Genomic DNA, 13,624 nt, shown 5'->3' with positions numbered 1-13,624 from the left:
AAAAGGCGTCAGTGAAAAGTATGGTGTGCACATATATGGCGACTCTAAAATTAGATAATCAAATTAGGAGAACCAAGAGTCAAAACTGGCCACAACAATTCACAAAAAGTAATATTTATTAAATAAATCCTAAACAGAAATACAATAAATAATAATCAATAGTATACAAAGTGCATAGCAACTATATCCTTAGATACATCCATGTCATCCAGGTACACAGGACAGGACCAAAATAAATATAAGAAAACAGTGCATTAAATGATAAAAATCAAAATTGAGTACTACCACACATGAGCTGTACTACCTCAGAAATGTGGCGATCTAAATAGATGGTGTGATAGAAATATTTATATCATGTAGATCTCACTTGCATGTATACTCCTCTATAATCATATATACTCATATAAACGCAAATATATCTATATACACTATAATCAATTGCTTAAAATGGCTGACATAAACTGATATAAGCCAGACAGACAGTTCGGTGTTTTCCACCCAAAAAGCAGAAGAACTCCAGATGTATTAAGTGCTGATCAGATGTCTCAACTTTGTCCCAGATGCAGAGAACTTCATTTTAGTTGCTTAATCAGCAGTCATATGTGCATTAATCACAATATTCCATATATATTCAGATAACCAATAACAGAGGAGCTAGACAATATGTTAATTAACTAACCACCCCTAACCACTCCTTTCTATATGCGATTATAAAACTATGTATCAGGAAATAAAGAGTCAGTATTGATGGAATGCTTTCCTGTCACAATCGTGTACAGTTTCATTCTTGAGCACTCAAAATACTCAGTCTTATTGGGAACGGCCACAGCACACACGGGATAGATTTATCCAACCCAAATTTCCATATCAAATGGCGCCCAACGTGGGGCATGGATGAAACACACGCGACCCTGCTGATCGGAGAGACGGAGGTGTTGGCCACGGCCTTGGTTCACGGGACGGAGACTGCGCAGCTCCATAGGTAAGAAAATGTTATCATCTTACCTGAAAGTCCCCTGTGCCCAGCCCGGGTCTATACCTCTTGCAGGTCAGGTGTGGTCACCACCGCATTCCCAGGTAGTGCAAAAAGTCCAAAGCCTGTACCCAAAACCCTGGGATCAAGGTGTCTGCTGTGGGCCGTGTATGTGTTCTGTGTTTGTGTAGATCCGGGAGAAGCAAGGAACAGTGACTGTTTGTGGTTGCTGGGTAACAGACCGCAGGAGGTCAAATCGCTCGATAAGTTATTGCAGGATTCCCGTGCATAGGACGGACAGGTAGTCCCGGGGTAGGTGGTCCCAGGCTCCAGGCACGGGTAGTGATAACTTAGAGGGATACTGCAGATTCCCGTAGTACCGGCTATCCAGTTAGGATGACGGACCGGGGTGGTAGATATCCCGCTTGTGTTTCTCACTCAGGCGGCCCGGGCACAGGTGTGCCCAGTGCGATTGGCAGTAGTCTGTTCCCAGCGCAATCTGCACGTGTCACAGAATAATTAAATGGGCATCTCTTGGACGTCTGTATCTGTTTGGTTTGAGTCACATGTTGCTGTTTTACGAGCATATAATTGTATAGACTTAGAGAAGTTTTTTTTCTCTTCCTCTGTTTTTTTTTTTTATTCCTTTTCCACGCCGCAAGCAGAGATATATCCATTGTAAATCACACAGTCATATGGTTTTTTTTTTCCTTTTTCTAAGTTTCCTGTTTTTGCATATATCTGGCTATGGTATAACATTTATTTGAAGAGGTGAAATTAAATGATATCTATCATTTTTGATGTGACATACGTGATTTTTGGTAAAACAGCAGCTGCTGATAAAAAGGGGAAGTGTGTCTCTGACTGCATTTGAGCGCAGAGTACGGAGAAAGGGAAAAAAAAGGGGGGGAGAAGAGAAGCCGTTTTAATTTTATTTTATTTTCTGTTTTTTGTTGCATTTTGAAGTTTTTAGACTTTTTTTAAGTTTTTCAAAGTTTCTTTTCTTTTCTGCCCCTTCACTTTTTTGTTTAAAAGGTTTTTTTTTTCCTTTTCTGTAAAGATCCTGAGTTTTGGATCATGTACCGAGTTTTTGATGTTTTTTTTTTTTATTTCAACATCTTGCATCAATCTTTTGAAAGCCTCCTTTTCCTTTTATTTTTCGTGTTTCTATATATCTACCTCCTTGAGGTTTTTATTGTGTTTTTTATTTTTATTTTTGCAATAGGGAATAAAGTGGCCAAGCAACAGGAGGGTCTTTTACTTCCTGATGAGAAAACGGCCCCCCAGATAGTGGCAGAATATGAAGGTGTTAAGTACGAATAGAATTTTAGAAGGTATAAAGTATGTGAAATTCATCAGAATGGCAGAATTCAAGCTGCAGAATGGCATAACGTAGAAAGGAAAATAAGGGAAGTTAGCTGATGTTACATTGCTCAATGCTGATACATGGTATGCAGTAGCAGCAGAGCTTACATCGTTTAGGTGGTACAGAGAGATATGTGAGCAAACCAGGAAGTGATTTTTATGTATATAAAATGGGGAAAGGTATTAAGCCATCACGCCTCCCCATGCTCTCAATAGATTCCATGGTATAGGGAGTTGTTGCACAGTATGTGGTGCGCCCCGCCCAACCTTTGTACATGGAGATGGCGCTGTTGCTCTGACCATGCAGTCTCAGGCTGCATCTGCCATCAAAGAAGAAGGAATTTTCTTCTTGTCTTTCTCCTCATCTTTCTTCTCTCTATCCTCCTTTTTCTCTGTCATTCTTTCTCTCCTCTTTTCCTCTCCCTCTCTATCTCCTTCTTCACACCCCCACCACACCTAACTCCTCCTACTCTTCCTTCTCCACTCCCATCTCCACACTTCTCTTCTCCTCCTCCTCTCCTCCACACCTCCCTCTGTTCTCCTCCCTCCTTCTACATCACACTCCACACCTCCTCCTTCTCTTTCACCACACCCTTTGCCTCCCTCTCTCTCTTCCCCTTCCAAAACCACCTGTCTTTTGCTCTATCAGTTCCCCTCCCTAACTCTTCACCTCCGCACGTCCCGCCTTCTGAGCACCTTACATCTCTACCTCCTTCTTTTCCTCTGCACCATGTATCTCTTCCTGTTTCACACTCGCCTTCTCCTGCTTTGTTGCCTGTTGGGCAGATACCAGATTCAAGCAGTGAATCTCTGTATCCGGTGCTCACAGCACAAGGCACATTCTATGTTCCCAATACAGCCCAGCCTCTGACAGTCATGGTATCGGGGGAGGAAGGTGGAGATCCCCCGGTAGAAGGCACCCCCCAAGCTGCAGTAGGCGGCAGACAACTCAGCCCAGGGTGCAGAGGGGGGAGGACTGGCATCATCATCATCATCATCTGTTGATAATGTGCAACTTCAGCACCGGTCAGAGCTGCCTACATTCACATCAACATAGAGCTATAGGCCTAGTCCACCACAGCTTCAGCAAGGGGAGAGACATCCTCACACAAAAAGGCAACTTCTAAGTCCAAAATCAGCCAGTGTATGACCCCAGCACATGCTATCACAACTATTCCTCTGATGAAGATCATACATGCTGTCCAGTACTAGGAAAAGAAACCCTTCAGGCATCAAGAATGCAGGGGCAGATAGAGACACCACCATTACACTATGTGCACTTCAAGTCAGGTGACAATCTTCCAGACCCAGGGATGCATCCCATGCCATTTTACTGAAGAATGTAGCAGAACCAGCGAACATATATAGCCACCTGGAATGATCTCTGGGCCATAAATGGAACTGAAAAACAGGTGATGCACTCTGGCCAATCATGAAGTAACAATTCAAACTTCCAGCAGAATTAGATGTACATGCTTGGGAGTCAGGGCCACAGCTAATTGAACAGCTCAGAGTGTGAGCCAAAGGTAGATTGGCAGGACAAGCCCTCAGCTTACATGACATGAGCCAAGACAAGACAGAATCTGTAAAGAAGTTTCATGGCAGAGTAATGCAAGTATTCCAAGACTTGGGCTTCACCATTCATGACCAGATACACACGCAAATGTTGGCACAGGACTTTGTGCATGGACTGAGACAGCCAATCAGGAAACCACTGAGAGTGGCTAGGCCAAAGAGCAGGTCAATAGCAGTGAACTGACCCAGCAAAACGGGTTATGTGCGCCTGAGAGACTGTTTATTGCCAATTGTCGCCAAAACTGCCACCATTATAGCGCCTCAAAGAGCGCGAAGAAGGAAACGGGTGCCGTGCTGCTGAGAACGCTGGAAGGGGAGCCAGAAGTGAAGACGCTGCAAAGTGTCACGCCGCAAGAACCACTGCAGACTTCGGAGAGGAGACACCGACCTCAATAAGGTTAGCAAAGGGGACATATCAAAGTTATCAGGTTAGCTATATCAAACCAGGGGGAAGAAGTGGTGGCAGATGCAGCTGCAGCCCCTGTAATGCCCCAAGACCTCGGGTTGGATGCAGCCACCAGTCTCATGGCACCCCCGAACCTCGCCATGGACGCACCTGCAGGCCTCATCTTACCACCGCAGCTTCAATCAGCAAGCCGGACCCCGCTGCTGCTACAGTGTCCATCATGCCGTTGTCCACAGTAGCCAAAGGGATTGAGTCCCAACCAGGAGTGCAGAAGACAGGCCCTCTCATGGTGACCACTGACCTGGAAGCGCAACCACCCTACAAAGACAGAAGAAGTGTCGAGTGTTGCATCTATGGCAAGTTTGGCCATTTCTGAAACCAGTGCAGAGCACCCATGCAACCCAAGAGTTGGTCCAGAGAAACAGGTCAAGGAAGAAGTGCAGAAGGCAGTGAAGTACCCCGTCCATGGGACAGGGGTAAGCAAGCCAGGTCTGCAAGACACTATGCTAATGACATGTAAAACCCCGTCTGCAGGACCAATAACTCAAATTGCCCTGAAAGTGGATGGCATTGTCAGATCTTTTCTTCTGCACACCAGTGCAGCCAGAAGTGTGATGAGACCTGTGGAACTCCCCGATCCCACCTGCCTATCAGAATCCTCTGTGTCTCACATGGGCATTGATGGTCAAGTCAGACATTCTCAGCTTACAGAGCCTCTGAGCATGTGCACTCAGCCAGGACACTCTATCCTGTCCCAGTTTGTGGTGTCAAGAACCTGCCACTCAACCTGCTGGGAGCGGACCTACTGCAGAAGCTGAAGGCAACCACAGTGTTCCAGGAAGATTGGACCGTGACACTTTCTTCATCCCTGACCCAAGAGGAATCATGGTCATGCTGGTGGCCCTACAAGAACCTCAAACAACCGACGGAGGCCTACCCAAGGAGGTACTGGATGTAGTACCAGAAAGTTTATGGTCTAAGGGACCTCAGGACATGGGAAAACCTCAAGTTGCCCCAGTACGGGTGTCACTCAAGCCAGGTACCCCGTACCCTCGTAAGGCCCATGCCAGGCCTAGAGTCAAGCTGCCTCTGACCAACTGAAGATCTACCTGGAAAGAGGAATCATTGATCCTTGCACATCGCCTTGCAATACCCCTGTCAAGAAAAAGATTGCAAAGGAGAGCCAGCCAAGTTCAAAATGGTACATGACCTGAGAGATGTGAATGACGCCACGGTGTTTAAAACTCCAATTGTGCCGAATCCACACACTCTGCTCTCAAAATGTGCCTTCCACAGCAAAAGTGTTCACAGTGACCGACCTGGCTAATGCTTTCTCCAGTGTTCACTTCATCCAGAAGACCAGTACCTATTTGCCTTAACGCACCAGGGGGGACAGCACACATGGACAGTTATGCCACAGCGGGCCCATAACAGCCCTTCACAGCTCAGGAAAGCAATGTCCACAGTCCTCACCAACTGGGTCACAGAACATGCAAAAGTAACCCTGCTACAATACATGGATGATCTGCTCCTTTGTGCAGTTGACATTAACATGTGTAAAGCCCATTCCTTGTCTCTCCTACTCTACCTGGCGGAGCAGCACTGCAAGGTCTCAAAGAACCAAGCACAGTGGTGTCTGAAGAGAGTTACGTTCCAGAGACACTGTATTGCTCACCAGACGAAACATCTGACAGATAACCGGAAGACCACAGTGGAGAAGACGGTTCCTCCAACAACTCCAAGGGCACTACAGGCCTTCCTTGGTCTAGTTTCGTATTGTAGAGCCTGGATCCCTGATGCTTCAGTCCTAATGCAGCCTCTGTATGACTGTGTCAACATAACCCCGTTCCTCCTGACAGATGCAGCCTTCAGCTCGTTCAAGTAGTTAAAAGACTCTGTAGTCTCAGCGCCAGCACTGAGCTTACCTGACTACGAGAAGCCATTCCGTCTCTACCTGATGAAAAAAGAAGGCCTTGCTACTGGAGTCCTGACGCAGCTTCAGGGGGGAAAACCGAGACCTTTGGGCTAATTTTCAGCTTGCTTGGATCCAGTTGCAAGGGAAGCCCCCTCCTGCATGAGAGCAGCATTTGCAGCACCGGCCCTCCTGGACAAGACTGCTGACATCATTCTTGGATTGCAGATTGGAAATCCTGGCTCCACATGACATCTCAGAAATCCTCAACCAAACCCAGCCAAAACATCTCTCCACCGCCAGGCATCTTCGACTCCAGATGCACAGTCCTCAACCCGTCCACTCTACTCCCACTCCCAAGGGGGGATACAGATATGGACCCTCAGATCAAAATTCTGATCAAAAATCTGCATGATACCTTCCGCAGGGATCTGGATTTGCTCCGGATGGATGACCATGATTGCTTCAGCATCATGCAACAGGAAACAGCAGGACTACCCAAGGTGGCAGAAGAGCCACTGACCAACCCAGAGTTGATCCTCTACGTGGATGGTTTCAGATTTGCAGATGATGAAGGAAGATTCCAGACAGGATGTGCAGAGACCAGCAATCAAGAGACCCTGTGGTCCAGAAGTCTGCCGCCTACTCTGTCAGCTCAGGAAGCAGAATGGATAGCGCTGACGAAGGCCTGCCAGATTGCAGAAGGAAAAAACTGCGAACATATACACCGATTCAAGGTACTCACATGGCATAGCACACGACTCTCGACCCGTCTGGACTGCAAGAGACTTCATCTCAGCAAGCAGAACAGCCGTGAAGCATCATGGAGCCATCAAGGACCTGCTGGATGCACTCCAACTTCCAAAAAATGGTGGCAGTACTAAAAGTCAAAGCACATGGAAAATTGAACACAGTAGAGGCACAGGGTAACAACATGGCGGATATAGCAGCCAAAGAAGCAGCCAAAGTAAGGCAAAATGGAGAAGTGGGAGAGTGTTATGATAGGCAATTCAATAACACAATGTACATAGCGATCAGAGCACATACAGTGATCTGACAATAACCCAAAATAATAGAACGAGCTCTGAGACGTGGAAACTCTGTAGACCGCAATTCCTGATCCTCTCCAAACACAACTAGAGGCAGCTGTGGATTGCGCCTAACGCTCCCTATGCAACTCGGCACAGCCTGAGAAACTAACTAGCCTGAAGATAGAAAAATAAGCCTACCTTGCCTCAGAGAAATACCCCAAAGGAAAAGGCAGCCCCCCACATATAATGACTGTGAGTAAGATGAAAAGACAAACGTAGGGATGAAATAGATTCAGCAAAGTGAGGCCCGATACTCTAGACAGAACGAGGATAGGAAAGATAACTTTGCGATCTACACAAAACCCTAAAGAAAACCACGCAAAGGGGGCAAAAAGACCCTCCGTACCGAACTAACGGCACGGAGGTACACCCTTTGCGTCCCAGAGCTTCCAGCAAAACAAATAGACAAGCTGGACAGAAAAAATAGCAACAAATAGCAAAGAAGCACTTAGCTATGCAGAGCAGCAGGCCACAGGAATGATCCAGAGAAACACAATTCCAACACTGGAACATTGACAGGAAGCATGGATCAAAGCATCAGGTGGAGTTAAGTAGAGAAGCAGCTAACGACCTCACCAGATCACCTGAGGGAGGAAACTCAGAAGCTGCAGTACCACTTTCCTCCACAAACGGAAGCTCCCAGAGAGAATCAGCCGAAGTACCACTTGTGACCACAGGAGTGAACTCTGCCACAGAATTCACAACAGTACCCCCCCCTTGAGGAGGGGTCACCGAACCCTCACCAGAGCCCCCAGGCCGACCAGGATGAGCCACATGAAAGGCACGAACAAGATCGGGAGCATGGACATCAGAGGCAAAAACCCAGGAATTATCTTCCTGAGCATAACCCTTCCATTTAACCAGATACTGGAGTTTCCGTCTTGAAACACGAGAATCCAAAATCTTCTCCACAATATACTCCAATTCCCCCTCCACCAAAACCGGGGCAGGAGGCTCAACAGATGGGACCATAGGTGCCACGTATCTCCGCAACAATGACCTATGGAATACGTTATGTATGGAAAAAGAATCTGGAAGGGTCAGACGAAAGGACACAGGATTAAGAACCTCAGAAATCCTATACGGACCAATAAAACGAGGTTTAAACTTAGGAGAGGAAACCTTCATAGGAATATGACGAGAAGATAACCAAACCAGATCCCCAACACGAAGTCGGGGACCCACACGGCGTCTGCGATTAGCGAAAAGTTGAGCCTTCTCCTGGGACAAGGTCAAATTGTCCACTACCTGAGTCCAAATCTGCTGCAACCTGTCCACCACAGTATCCACACCAGGACAGTCCGAAGACTCAACCTGTCCTGAAGAGAAACGAGGATGGAACCCAGAATTGCAGAAAAACGGCGAAACCAAGGTAGCCGAGCTGGCCCGATTATTAAGGGCGAACTCAGCCAAAGGCAAAAAGGACACCCAGTCATCCTGATCAGCAGAAACAAAGCATCTCAGATATGTTTCCAAGGTCTGATTGGTTCGTTCGGTCTGGCCATTAGTCTGAGGATGGAAAGCCGAGGAAAAAGACAAGTCAATGCCCATCCTACCACAAAAGGCTCGCCAAAACCTCGAAACAAACTGGGAACCTCTGTCAGAAACAATATTCTCTGGAATGCCATGCAAACGAACCATATGCTGGAAGAACAAAGGCACCAAATCAGAAGAGGAAGGCAATTTAGACAAGGGTACCAGATGGACCATCTTAGAAAAGCGATCACAGACCACCCAAATGACTGACATCTTTTGAGAAACGGGAAGGTCAGAAATAAAATCCATAGAGATATGTGTCCAAGGCCTCTTCGGGACCGGCAAGGGCAAAAGCAACCCACTGGCACGAGAACAGCAGGGCTTAGCCCGAGCACAAATCCCACAGGACTGCACAAAAGTACGCACATCCCGCGACAGAGAGGGCCACCAAAAGGATCTAGCCACTAACTCTCTGGTACCAAAGATTCCAGGATGACCAGCAAACACCGAACAATGAAGTTCAGAGATAACTCTATTCGTCCACCTATCAGGGACAAACAGTTTCTCCGCTGGGCAACGATCAGGTTTATTAGCCTGAAATTTTTGCAGCACCCGCCGCAAATCAGGGGAGATGGCAGACACAATTACTCCTTCCTTGAAGATACCCGCCGGCTCAGATAAACCCGGAGAGTCGGGCACAAAACTCCTAGACAGAGCATCCGCCTTCACATTTTTAGAGCCCGGAAGGTACGAAATCACAAAGTCAAAACGGGCAAAAAACAACGACCAACGAGCTTGTCTAGGATTCAAGCGCTTGGCAGACTCGAGATAAGTCAAGTTCTTATGATCAGTCAATACCACCACGCGATGCTTAGCTCCTTCAAGCCAATGACGCCACTCCTCGAATGCCCACTTCATGGCCAGCAACTCTCGGTTGCCCACATCATAATTTCGCTCAGCAGGCGAAAACTTCCTGGAAAAGAAAGTGCATGGTTTCATCACTGAGCAACCAGAACCTCTCTGTGACAAAACAGCCCCTGCTCCAATCTCAGAAGCATCAACCTCGACCTGGAACGGAAGAGAAACATCTGGTTGACACAACACAGGGGCAGAAGAGTAACGACGCTTCAACTCTTGAAAAGCTTCCACAGCAGCAGAAGACCAATTGACCAAATCAGCACCCTTCTTGGTCAAATCGGTCAATGGTTTGGCAACACTAGAAAAATTGCAGATGAAGCGACGATAAAAATTAGCAAAGCCCAGGAACTTTTGCAGACTTTTCAGAGATGTCGGCTGAGTCCAATCATGGATGGCTTGGACCTTAACCGGATCCATCTCGATAGTAGAAGGGGAAAAGATGAACCCCAAAAATGAAACCTTCTGCACACCAAAGAGACACTTTGATCCCTTCACAAACAAAGAATTAGCACGCAGGACCTGAAAAACCGTTCTGACCTGCTTCACATGAGACTCCCAATCATCCGAGAAGATCAAAATGTCATCCAAGTACACAATCAGGAATTTATCCAGGTACTCACGGAAGATGTCATGCATAAAGGATTGAAACACTGATGGAGCATTGGCAAGTCCGAACGGCATCACTAGATACTCAAAATGACCCTCGGGCGTATTAAATGCAGTTTTCCATTCATCGCCTTGCCTGATTCTCACCAGATTATACGCACCACGAAGATCTATCTTAGTGAACCAACTAGCCCCCTGAATCCGAGCAAACAAATCAGATAACAATGGCAAGGGGTACTGAAATTTAACAGTGATCTTATTAAGAAGGCGGTAATCTATACACGGTCTCAGCGAACCATCCTTCTTGGCCACAAAAAAGAACCCTGCTCCCAATGGCGACGACGACGGGCGAATATGCCCCTTCTCCAGGGATTCCTTCACATAACTGCGCATAGCGGTGTGCTCAGGCATGGATAAATTAAACAGTCGACCTTTTGGGAATTTACTACCAGGAATCAAATTGATAGCACAATCACAATCCCTATGCGGAGGCAGGGCATCGGACTTGGGCTCATCAAATACATCCCGGTAATCAGACAAGAACTCTGGAACCTCAGAAGGGGTGGATGACGAAATTGACAGAAATGGAACATCACCATGTACCCCCTGACAACCCCAGCTGGACACCAACATGGAATTCCAATCCAATACTGGATTATGGGCTTGTAGCCATGGCAACCCCAACACGACCACATCATGCAGATTATGCAACACCAGAAAGCGAATAACCTCCTGATGTGCAGGAGCCATGCACATGGTCAGCTGGGTCCAGTATTGAGGCTTTTTCTTGGCCAAAGGTGTAGCATCAATTCCTCTCAATGGAATAGGACACTGCAAGGGCTCCAATAAAAACCCACAACGTTTAGCATACTCCAAGTCCATCAAATTCAGGGCAGCGCCTGAATCCACAAACGCCATGACAGAATATGACGACAAGGAGCATATCAAGGTAACGGACAGAAGAAATTTTGACTGTACAGTACCAATGGCGGCAGACCTAGCGAACCGCTTAGTGCGCTTAGGACAATCAGAGATAGCATGAGTGGAATCACCACAGTAGAAACACAGCCCATTCAGACGTCTGTGTTCTTGCCGTTCAACTCTGGTCATAGTCCTATCGCACTGCATAGGCTCAGGTTTAATCTCAGGTAATACCGCCAAATGGTACACAGATTTACGCTCACGCAAGCGTCGACCGATCTAAATGGCCAAAGACATAGACTCATTCAAACCAGCGGGCATAGGAAATCCCACCATGACATCCTTAATGGCTTCAGAGAGACCCTTTCTGAAAATGGCTGCAAGCGCAGATTCATTCCATTGAGTGAGCACGGACCATTTTCTAAATTTCTGGCAATATAGCTCTATCTCATCCTGAGCCTGACAAAGAGCCAGCAAATTTTTTTCTGCCTGATCCACTGAATTAGGCTCATCGTACAGCAATCCAAGCGCCAGGAAAAACGCATTGATATCACTCAATGCAGGATCTCCTGACGCAAGAGAAAATGCCCAGTCCTGAGGGTCGCCACGCAAAAAAGAAATGACGATCCTAACCTGTTGCGCTGGGTCACCAGAGGAGCGAGGTTTCAAAGCTAGAAACAGTTTACAATTATTCTTGAAACTCAGAAATTTAGTTCTATCTCCAAAAAACAAATCTGGAATAGGAATTCTCGGTTCTAACAAAGAATTCTGAACCACAAAATTTTGAATATTTTGAACTCTTGCCGTGAGCTGATCTACACATGAAGACAGACCTTTAATGTCCATTGTAACACCTGTGTCCTGAACCACCCAAATGTCTAGGGGAAAAAAAAAGACAAATCACAGTGCAAAGGAAAAAAAATGGTCTCAGAACTTCTTTTTCCCCTCTATTGAGAATCATTAGTATTTTTGGCTTCCTGTACTGTTATGATAGGCAATTCAAAAACACAATGTACATAGCGATCAGAGCACATACAGTGATCTGACAATAACCCAAAATAATAGAACGAGCTCTGAGACGTGGAAACTCTGTGGACCGCAATTCCTGATCCTCTCCAAACACAACTAGAGGCAGCTGTGGATTGCGCCTAACGCTCCCTATGCAACTCGGCACAGCCTGAGAAACTAACTAGCCTGAAGATAGAAAAATAAGCCTACCTTGCCTCAGAGAAATACCCCAAAGGAAAAGGCAGCCCCCCACATATAATGACTGTGAGTAAGATGAAAAGACAAACGTAGGGATGAAATAGATTCAGCAAAGTGAGGCCCGATATTCTAGACAGAACGAGGATAGGAAAGATAACTTTGCGGTCTACACAAAACCCTAAAGAAAACCACGCAAAGGGGGCAAAAAGACCCTCCGTACCGAACTAACGGCACTGAGGTACACCCTTTGCGTCCCAGAGCTTCCAGCAAAACAAATAGACAAGCTGGACAGAAAAAATAGCAACAAATAGCAAAGAAGCACTTAGCTATGCAGAGCAGCAGGCCACAGGAATGATCCAGAGAAACACAAGTCCAACACTGGAACATTGACAGGAAGCATGGATCAAAGCATCAGGTGGAGTTAAGTAGAGAAGCAGCTAACGACCTCACCAGATCACCTGAGGGAGGAAACTCAGAAGCTGCAGTACCACTTTCCTCCACAAACGGAAGCTCCCAGAGAGCATCAGCTGAAGTACCACTTGTGACCACAGGAGTGAACTCTGCCACAGAATTCACAACAGGAGAGGTCGCAGAGCCGAACGGCTACTACATGACGTCTGAAGACAAGAAACCTGACCAGATAACGTCCTGGGATCTGCTCAAAAAGCTGCAAGAGCAAGCCCCAAAAAGGACAAGAAGGAATGCTGGATGCGGAATGGAGCAACACATGAACAAGGAAGGGTATACGCAATGGACTACAAAACCCTGTTTACTCTGCCCTGTTTATCCCGAAGCATGTATCCTATGGTGGTCCAGTGGGCACAGGCGCTCACACACAGATCAAAGACACAGATGAATGATCTGATTGGTGCTTACTGGTTCGCTCCAGGGATCTCCACCCTAACAGCCAAGTTCACTAGCAGCTTTCTGATCTGTGGCAAATGCAACCCTGGAAGAATAGAGAAAGTTCCCACACATCATCTTGCCAGCCTGCTGTACCCCTTCCAGAGGATCCAGATCCAGATAGACCACATCCAGATGCTGCCAAGTGGAGGTTTTGAATATGCCCTTGTGGTCTTGGACGTGTTCTCAGGATGGCCAGAAGTTTTTCCCAGTGAGGAACCAGTCAGCAAAGACTACTGCAAAGAGACTACCCTCAGAGATGAGATACGCAG

This window comes from Ranitomeya imitator, chromosome 6 (genome assembly GCF_032444005.1).
Source record: "Ranitomeya imitator isolate aRanImi1 chromosome 6, aRanImi1.pri, whole genome shotgun sequence".
Lineage (NCBI taxonomy): Eukaryota > Metazoa > Chordata > Amphibia > Anura > Dendrobatidae > Ranitomeya > Ranitomeya imitator.
This window is presented reverse-complemented; position numbering follows the sequence as displayed.